At 42.9% G+C, this 16121-nt stretch overlaps 1 long non-coding RNA gene and 1 pseudogene across 1 annotated transcript; both read left to right on the top strand.

Moving 5' to 3' along the window:
• The first annotated feature begins 6335 nt into the window (after nt 1-6335).
• On the top strand, nt 6336-11028 carry LOC124529271 (uncharacterized). The gene is made up of 3 exons (XR_006966299.1): nt 6336-6599; nt 9546-9783; nt 10572-11028. It is a non-coding gene; the product is annotated as an uncharacterized LOC124529271 (long non-coding RNA).
• Nucleotides 11029-12228: 1200 nt separating this feature from the next.
• Nucleotides 12229-14219, top strand: LOC124529269 (protein numb homolog; annotated as a pseudogene).
• The last annotated feature ends 1902 nt before the right edge of the window (nt 14220-16121 follow it).

Genomic DNA, 16121 nt, shown 5'->3' with positions numbered 1-16121 from the left:
GACACTTAACCGACTGCGCCACCCAGGCGCCCCTTGAGCTAAAATTTTTTTTTTTTTAATTTTTTTTTTCAACGTTTATTTATTTTTGGGACAGAGAGTGACAGAGCATGAACGGGGGAGGGGCAGAGAGAGAGGGAGACAGAATCTGAAACAGGCTCCAGGGTCTGAACCATCAGCCCAGAGCCTGACGCGGGGCTCGAACTCACAGACCGCGAGATCGTGACCTGGCTGAAGTCGGACACTTAACCGACTGCGCCACCCAGGCGCCCCGAGCTAAAATTTTTATACAACAAAATGCAGAAATTTGAAGTGTACCATTCAGTGAGTTTTGACACTGAAACCCAAACCCATATCAAGGTATAGAACATTGCGTCTTCCCTCGTGTCCCTTCCCAGGAAATCCCTGCACCTGCCCCCTCGCAGAGGTAACCGCTGTTCTGAGTTTTGTTTTTCTCATGCCTGTTTAGGACTTCCTGTAGATGGACTCATACAGCAGTCGCACTTTTGTGTAAGGATTCTTTCACTCAGCATAATGTTTTTACACTTATCCACGTTGTTGTCTGCATCCCTTTCATTGTATAGCTATACCACCATTTATTTATCCATTTTTCTACTGATAAATACATGGGGACTGTTTCTAGTTTTCAGCTATTGTGAATACAGCTGCTACACACATTCTTGCACACATCTTTTGTGTTTTGTTTTGTTTGTTTTGGTTTTTTGTTTTAGAGAGAGAGAGAGAGCACGTGCAAGTGGAGGAGAGAGGGGCAGAGGAAGAGAGAGAATCTCAAGCAGGCTCCGTGCTTGGCACAGAGCCCACCGCAGGGCTCAGTCCTGTGACCCTGGGATCTTGACCTGAGCTGAAACCAAGAGTCAGATACTCAACCGACTGAGCCACCAGACGCCCCTGCACACATCTTTTTTGTAGGCACAGTTTCCATTTTTCTTGGACAAAGTGCTAGGAGTGGAGATGTGAAGTCATAGAGTAGCTGTAGGTTTCATTTTTTGAGGACCTTGTCATATCTTCTGCCAGAATGATCATCTTATTTTACAGCCTTCCAATAAAGCATGAGAGTTCTGGTTGCTCCACAGCCCTTGCCAACATTTGTTGTCAGTCTTCCCAATTTCAGTCATATTGGTCATATAGTAGTATTTCATTTTGATTTTAGTTTTTAATTCCTGATTTCTAATGATTTTGAGCAGTTTGTTTTTTTTTTAATTTTTTTTTCAACGTTTATTTATTTTTGGGACAGAGAGAGACAGAGCATGAACGGGGGAGAGGCAGAGAGAGAGGGAGACACAGAATCGGAAACAGGCTCCAGGCTCTGAGCCATCAGCCCAGAGCCCGACGTGGGGCTCGAACCCACGGACCGCGAGATCGTGACCTGAGCTGAAGTCGGACGCTTAACCGACTGAGCCACCCAGGCGCCCCTTGAGCAGTTTTTCATGTGCAATTTGTGTATTTTCCTTTAGGTAGTATTTGACTAAATCTTTCAGTCATTTAAAAACATGAATTATCTTTTTTTTTAAACACAAGTGGGAAAGTTTATTAAAGCAAAAAGTGCACTCTCAAAATAGGAGACCAGCCGAGCTCGAGAGAGAGAGCTGCATCAGATTATCTTTTTTGAACTGTACAGCTCTTTTTTTTTTGTTGTTGGCAGGGTTCTTTATATATTCTGGATTTTGAGCTTTCTTGAGTATGTTTTTTAAGTATTTTTTCCAAACAATACATTGTCTTATAAATGTATTTATAAGAAACAGAACTATTTAAAACTTGATGAATTTATCATTTCTTCCTTTTATGTTTTTTGCTTTCAGCGTCCTTCCTACCCCAAGTCATGAAGATATTCTTCTGTGTTTTCTTCCATATTTTTTTTAAATGTTTTTTATTTATTTTTGAAAGACAGAGAGGGTATGCTCAGGGGAGAGACAGAGAGAGGGAGAGACACAGAATCCAAAGTAGGCTCCAGGCTCTGAGCTGTCAGAACAGAGCCTGATGCGGGGCTCAAACTCATGAACCATGAGATCATGACCTGAGCCAAAGTCAAACGCTCAACCAACTGAGCCACCCAGGCACCCCTCTTCCATCTTTTTGTTTTAGTTATTATGTTTAGTCAAGAATTCATCTCGGTTTATGTGTATGGTTTGAGGTAGGAATCAGGATTCTTCTTTTTCCCCTATGGATATCCAGTTGTTTCAAGACATTAACAAAATTTCTAATGTTTTCTGATATCTAATAATTGCAGATTGCCTGCTGCAAGTCTGATTTTTATTCCCTTGAAGGTGACTGATTTCCTCCCTCTCTAAGTGCTTTTTGGATCTTCTTTTTTCCTTAGTACATCTAATATTATCCTGCCAACCTCTCAGTATCTTCTTTCAATCTGAAGATTCATAGCGATCTTAGCTTTGGTAGATTTTCTTCAGTGATTTCTATCATAACTTCTACCCTTGCATTTTCTCTGGGCTCTCTTTCTAGAACACATTTTGGTTGTATTGTGGACCTGGATTAGACCTCCAGGTCTTTTATATTTTCTCTTTATTTTTTGTCTTTCTCATTTTTCTCATGTCATATTTCTACCTTTCTAGAAACAATTAAAGTGTGGCAAGCATATTTTTAATTTCCAAGTACTTTTTCTTGTTCTCTAATTGTTCCTTCTTTATAACATCTTGTTTTTACTTTAGGTATTTATTATATCTAGAATATCTCCAAAAATATTAATTAGAGGCTTGAAAATTTATTTTTCTGTTACTTAAATTGGTTCTTGTGAGGTCAGATTTATTTTTGCTTCTTCTGTTTTTTTTTTCTTTCTTTCTTATGTAGCTGATTTCCCTCCTGTGCCCAGTGATGTGGGGGGTGCTTTTTATAGTTTAAAAAAAAAACAAAATAAGCTGATTTTTTTGTAGATGTGTTTCCTCTACTATTGCATATAGGGTGGTTTTCCTGCTAGCTAATTACTCAGAAACCAGAAGAGGCTGACAGGAAGTTCTGTGTTCATGAGCAGAGCTTGCTACACAGGAAGACTTCCTGTTACAATGAAAAAATGGAGAGCCAGAGAGAGGAGGGCTTTGCTGGGCCGCTACCACTCACCCCCCTAGTATTGGTTCATCAGTATTGTATAAAAGCTATTATCTGCTGATTGTCCTTTTCTCATTTCTCACGAGATGAGAAATTTATCTATCTATTTATTTATGTTTTTTAAAGTTTATTTACTTATTTTGAGAGAGAGAGAGAAAGAGGCAAGGAGGGAGGGGCAGAGAAAGAGAGAGAGAGAGAGAGAGAGAGAGAGAGAGAGAGAATCCCAAGCAGGCTCTGCACTGTCAGTGTAGAGCCTGATGTGGGCTCTGTCTCATGAACCCTGAAATAATGGCCTGAGCTGAAACCAAGGGCCATAACCTTAACCAACTGAGCCACCCAGGTGCCCCTGGATTTCTTCATTTAAAAAAAAAAAAAAAAAAAAAATATATATATATATATATATATATATGGTTATTTTTAATCGTGTGTTGTAAGGGAGGGGAGACAAATGGATGTGCTCAGGCTGCCATTTAAAACTAAAGCTTCCGGGGGTGCCTGGGTGGTGCAGTCGGTTAAGCGTCCGACTTCAGCCAGGTCACGATCTCGCGGTCCGTGAGTTCGAGCCCCGCGTCGGGCTCTGGGCTGATGGCTCAGAGCCTGGAGCCTGTTTCCGATTCTGTGTCTCCCTCTCTCTCTGTCCCTCCCCCATTCATGCTCTGTCTCTCTCTGTCCCAAAAATAAATAAACGTTTAAAACTAAAGCTTCGGGGCGCCTAGGTGGCTCAGTCAGTTAAGCGACCGACTACAGCTTAGGTCATGATCTCATGGTTTCTGAGTTTGAGCCCCATGTTGGGATCTGCGCTGACAGCTCGGAACCTGGGGCCTGTTGGATTCTGTGTCTCCCTCTCTCTCTGCCCCTCCCCTGTTCACGCTCTCTCTTTCCTTAAAATAAATAAACATTAAAAAATTTTTTAAAAAATAATAAAACTAAAGCTTCATTCTTTCAAATTATTTATTTCCTGCTCTTTCTTTTTTTTAAATTATTTTTTTAATGTTTATTTATTATTGAGAGACAGAGAGAGACAGAACATGAGCAGGGGAAGGGCAGACACAGAATCTGAAGCAGGCTCCAGGCACAGAGCCTGACGCGGGGCTTGAACTCACAAACCGCAAGATCATGACCGGAGCCGAAGTCAGACGCTTAACCGACTGAGCCACCCAGGTGCCCCTCCTGCTCTTTCTGAATGGCATCTTTCATTGGATTTGGGTCCACATCTTTACTTTCTCGTGGCTATGCCAGACTAGCATCCCCTTTCATGCCCTCAGTTATTGTGTTCCTTTTTCCAGAAACTTTCTTCTTCTCATCCCTCTTTTCTCCCACCTTAACCTAGTGAAATTCTTCCCAACTCTTGAAGCTAATTTGAATGTCCTTCCTCCATGAATCCCATCTATTTAAAGTACCTTTGATTGGCCTTCCTTTTATCTTACTGTTACTCAACTCAATGCCTCTTGTTAACAATTCAGCTCTTAATTATACGGTGTAGTATCGGTCACTCTCATTTCAAATGTTTATTATTATGTTGGTAACTATTAAAAAGTCTTCAGGACAAGCATTTAGTTTTCTGTGTCCTTCAAAACACGCAGCACAGTATGCATTTTAATAGGTATTCAATAAGTATTTGTAATTGATCAGCTTCCCTACTATTTGCAAGAAAGAAGATAGATAATAGCTTATATTTCTTTCTTCTGGAAACAGTAAGACATGAGTCTTTTAATTGAAAGCTGAATTGGGGATGTTCTGTTTCAGGCAGCAGAAATGCTGATTTTTCTGCACTAAGTTAATATATGACTATATTAAGTTACATAGCACAAATGTCTGCTCAAAGCCATGGCAATAGACAGGTCCACCAAAATTGAAGCAATTGAGGTCGGAGGGGTTTGGGAAAAGCAAAATAGCAAAAGGTGATTTAAAAATAGACTTTAGGGGCACCTGGGTGGCTTAGTGGGCTAAGCATCTGACTTGATTTTAGCTCAGGTCATGGTCCCAGCCTTGTGGGATCAAACCCTTCATTGGGCTCCATGCTGAGCGTGAAGGCTGTTTGGGATTCTCGCTCGCTCTCTCTCTCTCTCTCTCTCCCCCCTCCTCCTTTTGCCTCTTTCCCCTGCTTGCTCTCTCTGTCTAAAATAAAAATAATAGGGGCGCCTGGGTGGCGCAGTTGGTTGAGCGTCCAACTTCAGCCAGGTCACAATCTCGCGGTCCGTGAGTTCGAGCCCCGTGTCGGGCTCTGGGCTGATGGCTCAGAGCCTGGAGCCTGTTTCCGATTCTGTGTCTCCCTCTCTCTCTGCCCCTCCCCCGTTCATGCTCTGTCTCTCTCTGTCCCAAAAATAAATAAACGTTGAAAAAAAAATTTAAAAAAAAATAAAATAAAAATAATAAACAAGTTAAAAATAAATTAAAATAGATTATTTATAGATTTAAATTTCTGTAACACTGCTAACAATGTCATCTTCAATTAAAAAGGAAAGTTGTCTAGTGGTAGAAAAAGAACAAATAATAAGAAATAATGTGCTTCTGGTAGTAATTACCACTGTTCACTAAGTATATCTGCTTCCCTACCCTTCTGGGCACATGGTAGTTTTGTCCTGCCTTGATCCAGTGAAGTTAGGGGTAGCCATGTGACTTGCTTTGGCCAAAGAAATGAGAGTGAATGTGGTGTCACTTTCAGGTGGAAACTTTAAAAGCCAGTGAGGGATTTGCCATATTCCTGATTTCTGCCTGAGTGATCATGGAAACATGTGATACTCCGTAATTCTGAATTCCTGAAAGTACATAGTGAACAGTCTGTGTGCAGATCTGTGATGGAAAGAGTGTGAGTGAGAGACCTTTGTTGTTTAAGCCACTGAGTATAAATGATTGCTGTTCAGGCGCATCAAACCACCACCTGTGGGCCAGTTGCCTGTTTTGATAAAATTTTACTGGAACATAGGGAAGACATTTGTTTCTGTGTTGTCTGTGTCTGCGTTCATGCTACAACTGAATTGACTAATTACAACAGAGACCATATGGCCTGCCAGCTGAAAATATTTACTATCACTCTTCAAGAAAAAGCTTGTTGATCTCTGACCTAGGCTATCCTAACTATGATAGAACTGAAAGTCTTTGATAAGTGTCCTTTTATGGCTACTTCCTGTTTTGTACACAACACAAAAGATATAGTAGCTAGCTAGCTAGCTTCCAAGATGGCAGCGGTGATCCCCAACCCTGAACACAGGCTATTCACATCTCTGTGCACTTCCTTCCCACACTGAGCAGGGCTGACTTGTGTAACCAATGTGGAAGTAATGGGGTGTGACTTCCACGTTTGGGTCATTAAAGATCGTGTGACTCCCATCTGCCTCTCTCTGAGACCACTCACTCTGGGAGAAGCCACTACCATGTTCCAAGGGCACTTGAAGCCTTAGGGAGAAGCCACATGGTGAGAAAACGAGGCCTCCTGACAACAGTTATGTGGGTCAAGCCCTCAGATGATTGCAGCCTCAGCCAAGGTGTTGACTACATGAGTGCTCTGAGCCCAAATCACCCAGGTAAGCTACTCCTGAAGACCTGACTTAGAAGAAATTATAAGATAATAAACATTTGTTTTTTTATTTTAGTTTTTTAAATGTTTATTTATTTTGAGAGAGAGAGGGAGGGGCAGAGAGAAAGAGAGAGAGAGAGAGAGAGAGAGAGAGTGAGTGAGTCCCAAGCAGGCTCCACGCTGTCAGCTCAGAGCCCAATGTGGGGCTCCAACTCGAACCGTGAGATCATGACCTGAGCCGAGATCAAGAGTCTGATGCTTAACTGACTGAGTCACCAGTCGCCCCACATTTGTTGTTTTAACACTAAATTTGGGAGTAATTTGCTATTCAGAAGTAGATAATTAATTAAAAAATATCCTCGTACTCTGTACACTTACACATCTATGTATTTGCTTGTGGGATTTTACAGACACATGCACATTATTTTACTATTTTATTACTGGACAAAGAATTTGTGGACTTCCATAATTATAGTATACTTGTGTGAATGTAGATAAGGTTATCTTACCTGTGGAAGAAATTATTATACATGTATAGATCTCTCCCATTTCCTTTTTAACACTGAATCTTTGTGGAATACAGGTGAAATGTGTTCTGAGAAGGAAGGAAAAGAAACTCCTAATATTTCAGTATTTCTTGATAGGGTAACTGCTCATGTTTACCCTAAGTTCTTTGTATGCAGGATTAGGGTAGAATGAATGGAGCAAACTCCTCATAGTACTTAACTATTTTATTTCTAAGTGATGATGCAAAAGTGTCAGAAGCCAGGTTTTTCCAATTAACTACTATAACCTTTATACATACATTAAATGGAACAGTTAGTAATAACATTTGGAATTGTAAGAGTGACATACGGAATCAAGAAAGACCTTTGAAATGAAATTAAGGAATAGTCAAGAGGCAAGAGTCCATAGGAAGCAGGCTTCAAGGAAAACTGAATAAAAGTGTTCCTGATGGCATTTGCTTTTTCTTTTGCATATTGAGACCAACAGGCAAAGAAAAAGGGTAAAAAATTCCTTCTCAAATGGTATCAGCAGATTAGTTTGCATAGCAGTTTGTATGTATTTCACCCAAAATATAAACAAATAAATTAACCCAAAATATAAACAAACGATTTTTGGGTAGTACTGGTAGGCATAAAGCCTGAGAAATAGAAAATAAAAAAGGAAAGTTAGAAAGAAAGAGAGTGGGGAATGAAAAAAGGCTGAAAAATGAAGAAAATCCATGGAGCCATGTGAGTATTCACATGCATATTCCTTGGATTCTTAACCATGTTCCAAACTTGGGGACAATGCAGGTTATCTGGCCAAATCTCATTTTCTAAGCCTATGGCTTCCCTTGGGCCTTCAGGAAATAAATAGTCCACTATCAGTCAGCAAATGAGTACTGGCTTCCACAGCTTGGGCCCCCATGAAATGAGGCCAGGACTAGAGGAGAAATTCATCAACTTACTGCTACCCCAGCGAAGACCTCAAAACATAGTTTCTTTCTCCTTTTTACATCATGTTTGTTTAGGGGCGCCTGGGTGGCTCAGTCGGTTAAGCATCTGACTTCGGCCCAGGTCATGACCTCACAGTTTGTGGGTTCAAGCCCCACGTCAGGCTCTGTGCTGACAGGTCAGAGCCTGGAGCCTCCTTCAGATTCTGTGTCTCCCTCTCTCTCTGCTCTTACCCCATTCATGCTCTGTCTCTCTCTGTGTCGCAAAAATAAATTAAAAAGTTAAAAAAAAAATTTATATCATGTTTGTTTAGTGACTGTATGACTCTATTGTGGATGGAAGGGCTGTATGTGCCTTGAATAATCCCTGTTGGACTGTGAGATTTTATTATTAAATCCCATGTTATCATACATACCTTAAATGATAAGCCTGTGTGGTTGAATTTAGGAGACCAGGTTCCCGGTGCTGTTGCATATACGATCAAACTATAGAGCTAATTCTCCAGGCCTGGATTGTCTAAGCATAAACTTGTCCTGTGTAGATGTTTATTGTGCTGATTAATTTTTATATAATAAATATGACCAACAGTCAAGACAATATCTGATAAACTAAATAGCACTATGAAGGAATAAAATATTTGAGAATTCCTGAAAAATCTAGCATGCTTGCTGACCATAAATATGAGGAGAGCTGTTGAGAAAACCAGATTTTTCTAAGAGAAAAGAATGTGTGTGTAGACAATGTATATCTTAAAGGGACATTCTTTGGTTCTTTTTAGAATAGTAAACAATTGTTAAATACTTTATTGGCTTTCTTGTTGTCATATATTTAGGCAATGTAAGCATTCACTTGAGTAATCATTTCCTAACTTGGACTGAACGTGCAGGAGTTGGCTTGGAGGAGGTTAGCCTTGGAGCCCCCTGGATTCTGTTTCTTCGGGGAGGAGGCTGGCACAGAATCTTCAAAAAGTGTCATTTTATTAAAAATGTAAACTGGGATGGCACCTACTTTTCAACTAAGAAAATGTTATACAATGTATCTAATGTAAATTTAACCCTCTAATGCAATTTAAACCCTCCAAGGGGAAATTAGGCAGATTAAAAAATTTCTTCTTAAATTTATTTTTAGAGAGTGAGCAGGAGAGAGGGGCAGAGGAGAGAGAGAGAATCTCAGGCTTAGTGCAGAGACCAGCGCAGGGCTCTATCTCACGACCCTGCTGAGATCACGACCTGAACTGATGCCAAGAGTCGGACCCTCAACCCATTGAGCCACCCAGGCGCCCCACTGAAGCAGATATTTTTAATCAAGGTGCCCACCATCATCATTCCACAAATCCCATTGTTTGAAGCAGCCTAACTCAAAGAAGCCAATTCTAACGTGATTGAGTGGTTTTCCCATAGTTAAAGCTAAATTTTAACTGAGTCCTATCTGACTTTTATCTGAATTTCATCAGAACATTATGGTCATGGCATTTTAAAGATTTCTTTCCTTTGATTATCCTTCCCATTTTACAGCCCTTCCAAATTGCAGAGAAGATTGAGCTAGAAGTGTTTTCTTCCCCCAGAGCACACTGCTGATATTTCTTGGCTCATCTCACTGAGACCAGACATGGACCCCCTGCACACAGGGTCATAGGATTTGTTCAGCTGTGACCAAGAATCTCCAGTTCTATGGCATAGTAGCTGAAATGGAAAACTGCATTTTTTACCTTGACATCTCCTCCATCCTAGTTTTTCAGGATTGATGATTGGGGTAAGCGTAAAAACTTTTCAGTGGTTTCTTAGATAAGATACCAAAAGCACAAGCAACAACAAAAGAAAAAATACATAAAGTGAACTGCATCAAACTTTAAAACGTTTGTGTTTCAAGGAACAGCACCAAGAAAGAGAAAAGACAGCTCACAGGACGGGAGAAAATATTTGCAAATCATGTATCTAATACACCTCAGTAATAAAAATGCAACCCAACTGAAAAATGGGCAAAATCTCTGAGTAGAAATTTCAACAAAGAAAATAGAAAGATGACCAAAAGCACATGAAAGGACGCTTAGCACCCTTAATCATCAGGGAATGGTAAATCAAAACCCTCGTGAAATACCCCTTCACATGCACCAGGGTAACTATAATCAGAAGGAGAGATAACAACAAGGATGTGGAGAAGGAGTCCCCAGACACTGCTGGTGGGAATGTCAAGCGGTGCCAGCACTTCGGAAAATAGTCTGGCAGTTTCTCAGATGGTTAAAGATAGAGTTAACATCTGCCCCCCAGTAATGTCACTGCCAGGTGAATTCATTTCTCACCAAAGAGAATTGGAAACACATGTCTGCACAAAAGCTTGTATACAAATGCTCATAGTAATATTATTCATAGCCAAAATATTCATATTCATAGCAATAGTATTCATAGCCAAAGAGCAGGAAAAAACCTTAAATATCCATCAACTGGTGAGTGGATAAACAAAAGATGATTTATCTGAAGAATATGAAACACTAATTTGAAAAGATCTCTGTACTCCTATGTTCACTGCAGCATTGTTTACAGGAGCCAAGATATGGAAGTAGCCCAAGTGTCCGTCCGTAGACGAGTGGATACAGAAGATGTGGAGATACGTACGATGGAATATTACTCAGCCATAAGAAAGGATGAAATCTAGCCATTGGCAACGACATGAATGGACCTTGAGGGTATTATGGTAAGTGAAGTAAGTCAGATGGAAGAGGACAAATTCTGTGTGGTTTCACTTATAGGTGGAATCTAAAAAACCAAACGAACGAACCAACAAAACGAAAACAAATTCACAGATATAGAGGATGGAGTGGTGGTTGCCAGAAGGGAAAGGGGTTGGGGGTTGGACGAAATGGGTAAAGAGCTCAGCTGTATGGTGAAGGGCAGTAACTAGACTCTTTGTAGCGTATACAAATATCGAGTTATAATGTTGTATACCTGAACCTTACATAATGCCGTATACCAATTTTACATCAATAAAAAATATGAAATACGCAGTGAACTATTATTCAGCACTAAAAAGGAACTAAGTACTGAGATATAATACAACAGAACATGAATGAACCATCACACTTAGAAGCCAGTCACAAAAGGACACATATTGTGTGATTCCATTGATATGAACCATAAGAGAAGGCAACTCTGGAGAGACAGAAGATAGATTAGTGGTTGCCTGAGACTGAGGAAGATGATAACGGGGAGTACCTGCTAATGGGCACAGGGTTTCTTATTTGGGTGACGAAAACGTCCTAAAATTGTGATTAGACAACTCTGTGAAAATACTAAAAACCATCGAATTGCACACTCTAAATAGGTGAATTTATGCTACGTCAATCATACTTGTAGCTGTTATTTAAAAAACTCATCTATGGAAGTGATCAAGGGTACAAATCAGGGGCAGATCAAGAAGACAGGGGCCTGTTGTCATGGGGGAGGTGGTGGCACTTGGTGGCTACCGGTGGCCAAGGAAGAGGCAGTGACACTGGACTTGGTTGGGGGCAGCGGCAGATTTGGGGCTTCCGCAGCTTCTTCCAGGGCGGACGTCCAGCACAGCTGCTGTTGAGACCCAAGATCTTCCTTCTCGTCCCTCCATTGGAGTATTGGTGTACCGGCCATCTTCAGACGCCTCTGGAAGACAGATGAGGAAACTGAGGCCTGGGAAAGTTACAAAACTTGTTCAAAGTCACACAGTTTGTAAAGGACACAGCCAAGACTAGAGTGGGTTGTCAAAATTAAAACAAACAGTCTACAGCAAAGTTTTAGGGGAAAGAAAGATGTTTGTGATCCACAAGCCAGTCATCCACATCAGGGGCAGGCGGATGAAGAAGGGGTTTGTACTGGAAAATGCAGCTTCCCGGTTGAGTACCTTGGCCATATAGAAGTTAAGGAGACCAGAGGAAGGCACAGCTGTGAAGATGCTGTTAAAAGATTGAAAGCTGAAAGGAAGTTCTTCAAAGGCTTCTTTGGAAGGCGGTCCTGTGGGTTTCAGCAGGTGGACCCCCAGTTGTGGATGAAAATACTAAGGGGTGCCTGGGTGGCTCAGTCGGTTAAGCGACCCACTCTTGATTTCGACTCCAGTCGTGATCTCATGGTTTGTGAGATCGAGCCCCGCATCAGGCTCTGTGCTGACACTGCAGAGTCTGCTTGAGATTCTCTCTCTCTCTCTCTCTCTCTCTCTCTCTCTCGCCCCCCCCCCACACACACTGTCTCTGTCTCTCTCAAAATAAATAAACTTTAAAAATTAAAAAAAAAAAGAAAATAAAATACTAAGGACCTCATAGTTGACCAGACAATAGAAAAAGTTACTTCCTGTGTCCCAGGTAGGAACTTGATAGAGGCTTCTCTGACATATGTCGTGATGGCACTGCTTGTCGCTGATCTGTCATTGCTCCATGGCTGTCAAGGTCATGGGTGCAAGATTGAGCATGAAGGAGAGGAAGCAGAAGCTGGAGAAGGAATGGGGGGTGACTGCTACTTTTGATGCTAGTCGGACCACTTGTACAACAGAAGGGTCATTCCGTGTCACGACAGCCACCGAGCACGCAGAATGAGAGCAATCATGAAACAGACCCAAGGTGTCCAGAAAGGGCCGGAGTGGTGGGAAGCAGACAGCATCAGCTCCCTGTGCTCATGGAGCATGCCCTGCGAGGGTCCCTTCTCATCTGCCCCAGTGACCACGCCGGTGACGGCGGTAGCATCACCATCTCCTGCCTTTCAAGCGAGTGGCCCTGACTCGGCCTCCCGTGGGCTTGCGGCTCAGCCAGCCCGCACCGCCCTCGCGGCCACAGCAATGAAGCCAGCCTTGGAGCCCTGGGCCCTGATGCTGTTCACGGGGGAATTGCAGCCACGCACTCGGGGCCGGAGGCGGTCAGTCTTCCGGTGCTGCCTCTCCAGGTCTCGTCCAGGCTGCTCACAGACACACTCCCCCTGCGGCGGACTGCTGGTTAGAAGAGGGGTTCAAGAGTGTCCGGGCTCAGCTGCCCTTCCGCGGTCAGTTCTCCAGCCTCCTGCACCCACTGACATCACCCAGCCACACCGCCTTTCCAAGGGAACTCATTCCTCACCTCCCAGCCTGTGCCAGTGGTCTGGTCCCACCCCTGCAGCCAGCCTTTGTCCCTGCCCAGTCCTATCCTGTGGCCAATGGGATGCCCTATCTGGCACCTCATGTGTCTGTGATGGGCATCACTCCCTTCCGATGGCAGCCAATGTGCATGACACTGTGGGCCACCCTCAGGCTGCCCACCCCCATCAGCCTCCCAGCCCGGTCAAGCCCCAGACATTCCCTTAGTAGGGGACAAGCCTACTTCCCTACAAGACTGCCAGTCTTTCATTAAGCCTCCTGCTCGGCACCCCAACGGTTCTGTAGCTTTCAGCGGTGTAGACGATGGCGGGTTGGCCTCAGGAGATGAGCACACGGAGGTTCCTGCAGGCACCTGTCCAGTGCATCCTTCCGAAACCCGGTGGGCTGCATTAGGAAGCAAGTCCGGGCAGCGTACTAACCCCTCACCCACCAACCCTTCCTCCAGTGACTTACAGAAGATGTTTGAAATTGAACTTTAAGCAGTCTGTATGGCTTATGTATGTTGTGTGTACCTAGGCAAGGGAAGGGGCAGAGGTCAAAGGAGCAAAGGGAACTTTGCCTTCCCTGTCAGTTTACTTTCCACTGATCCCAAGGGTCCCAAGGAGCATGTCCAGGCACAGGGTTCTATGAAAGGTGCTTTTGAAAAGAAAGGGGCAGGAACATTTCTAGAGAAAAGTTGTCTTGCAGTTAGGCTAAAGAAGTCAAGGAAATGTTGCCCTCTGTCCACCTCCTACTCCTGCAGTCCCTCACAGATCTCGGACAGCAGAGAGGCAGAAGTATATGGACAGGAGTCTGTATTCAAAGCACATTTACTGGAGTATAAAACAGTAGGGGAAGCAAAACCATCTCCCTTTGTTTTTCATGCCATTTGCCTGCCGCCCTTCAGTGCTGGCCTGTCTTAGAGCCCAAGAACGTGGTGGCCTGCGCTTGGGCTGGGGACAAGAGATAGGCGGGCTATGCTGCCAGGATTCCCAGGAGGTCACATCAGCAGTTGTCCAGCAGATTTTAGGTGTATCTTTAGGTATATTGTAGGTGTAAAGTTGAGCTTCCACTTTGAGTAAGAATAAACATAAATCTGTATCAAAAAAGCCCAAATCCTTATTTTCATGCATTTACATATTTTAAATAGTTGTCAATATTAAAAAGTTGTATGAATGTAAGTGATCTTGCCAAAGGTAAAAGGGTTACCTGTAAGAAGCTGTACATCTGACTGATTTATCAGTGATGCCTGTCAAAGTGGGGAGAGGGAAGGTTGGGAGTCGCAGATGAGATCTCTGGCTTATTTGGTATCATTCGTGGTAAGTAGCACATTGCAGCAACGCATGCGAGTGACAAATACAGTCACTAGGTGCTGGTTGTAAAGAAAAGAAAGAGCAGTGTTGTCCTGGGTTTCAACCTGGGGTGAAATTCTAATGTCGTTATTTTGTTTTGTTTTTTATTATTTTTACAAAGTTTATTTATTTTTGAGAAAGAGAGAAAGAGAAAGTGGGCAGGGGAGGGGCAGAGAGAGAATTCCAAGCAGGCTCCGTACTGTTAGTGGGGAGCCCGACACGGGGCTTGAACCCACAAACCGGGAGATAATCACCTGAGCCCATGTCAGACGCTCCACTGACTGAGCCACCCAGGTGCCCCTAATGTCATTATTTTAATGGAATCAATCTAAATACACTTTGAATATGTATTGGCCCAGATGGACTGCTGCAGTTTCTTTATGTCAATCCTCTATGTTTGAACACGAGGGTGACAGTGACATCATCATATCCATCCATGGGAGCACAGGTTACCGTGTTGGTTTGTCACACGGGTCTTGGTGGGTTTTGTTTTGTCTCTTAGATTTGTGGGGGTGGAGAATCTGGTTTTATTAGCTGTGTGGGAGTCTGTCCGCTCACTTGAGGAGAGCAGAGCATCCTGTTGCCAGTTGCAGCCACTTGACCTTTGGTAACAACATGAGATCCCATCTCATTTTTACTTTTGAATGTTGGCTTTACAATCAAATGTGAGCTGTATGTATTTGTACTGATAAGGATTTATAATCTGCTGGGGCGGCTGGGTGGCTCAGTTGGTTAAGCCTCTGACTCTCGATTTCAACTCAGGTCCTGATCTCCCAGTTTGTGAGTTTGAGCGGCAAGTTGGGCTCCACATTGACAGCATGGAGCCTGCTTGGGATTCTGTCTCTGCTCGCTCTGTCTCTCAAAATAAACAAACTAAAAAAAAATTATTTTAAAAAGCTTAACTTACAATCTGCTTTAACAAAAAATGTTCTTCGTAGGGAAAAAAAAAGACATGAACCAGTGTTAATTTTTTTAATATCTTTTTTTGGTAACTAAATGTCATAAACTACCCTAAATCTTCAATAGTGATGATTTACAATTATCAGTATGTGACTGTGAAAATCAATCTGGGAAGCAGTAGCAGGAATTTCATCTTTCAGTTCTGGACAAGAATTTATATGGAATGGTAGCTCACAAATAATTCTTTTGGGTCATGGGTGAAAAAAAAGGGTATTGCAGGTACTCTATTTTGATTTTCCCAAGTGAAGGGCAGTAATCCGAGGGACTTCTAAATTTCATCATACTGAGTAGAGTTCATAAAGGAGTGTAGCTTTACTTCTGTCGAGCATTAACTTTTGCTGATTACCGACTTAGAACTGCGTTATCAGCACATCAGAGCTCTGAAAAATGGGCCTCAACGCCCTTGATTCATCGGCAAACGTCCCACAGTACCCTCTTCCTATTTTCCTAAGACCGTGAACTACATAGGGCACTAGGTCTCTCAGGTCCTGGGGGATCCCAGTAGAAACTGTATTCTGAAACAGGGGACGATCCACAGGTGCAACTGTCGTTCTCCCAAGTCACAGCAGCCACGTTCCAAAGGCGTCCAACGGTGACCTTCCTCAGAGCCTGAGGACCGCCCTCCCTGCCCGCGCACGTGGCGAGGTGGGGACGGAGCCACGTGGGACCCGTGGAAGACACTCTCCGCAGCGCGCGGCTGACATTCCAGGCGCT

This window comes from Lynx rufus, unplaced genomic scaffold, assembly GCF_022079265.1.
Source record: "Lynx rufus isolate CCGP_SWC_20201006 ecotype Redwood Valley unplaced genomic scaffold, mLynRuf1.p SCAF_6, whole genome shotgun sequence".
Taxonomy (NCBI): domain Eukaryota; kingdom Metazoa; phylum Chordata; class Mammalia; order Carnivora; family Felidae; genus Lynx; species Lynx rufus.
The sequence above is the reverse complement of the archived record's forward strand: the minus strand, read 5'-3'. Positions and strand labels throughout refer to the sequence as shown.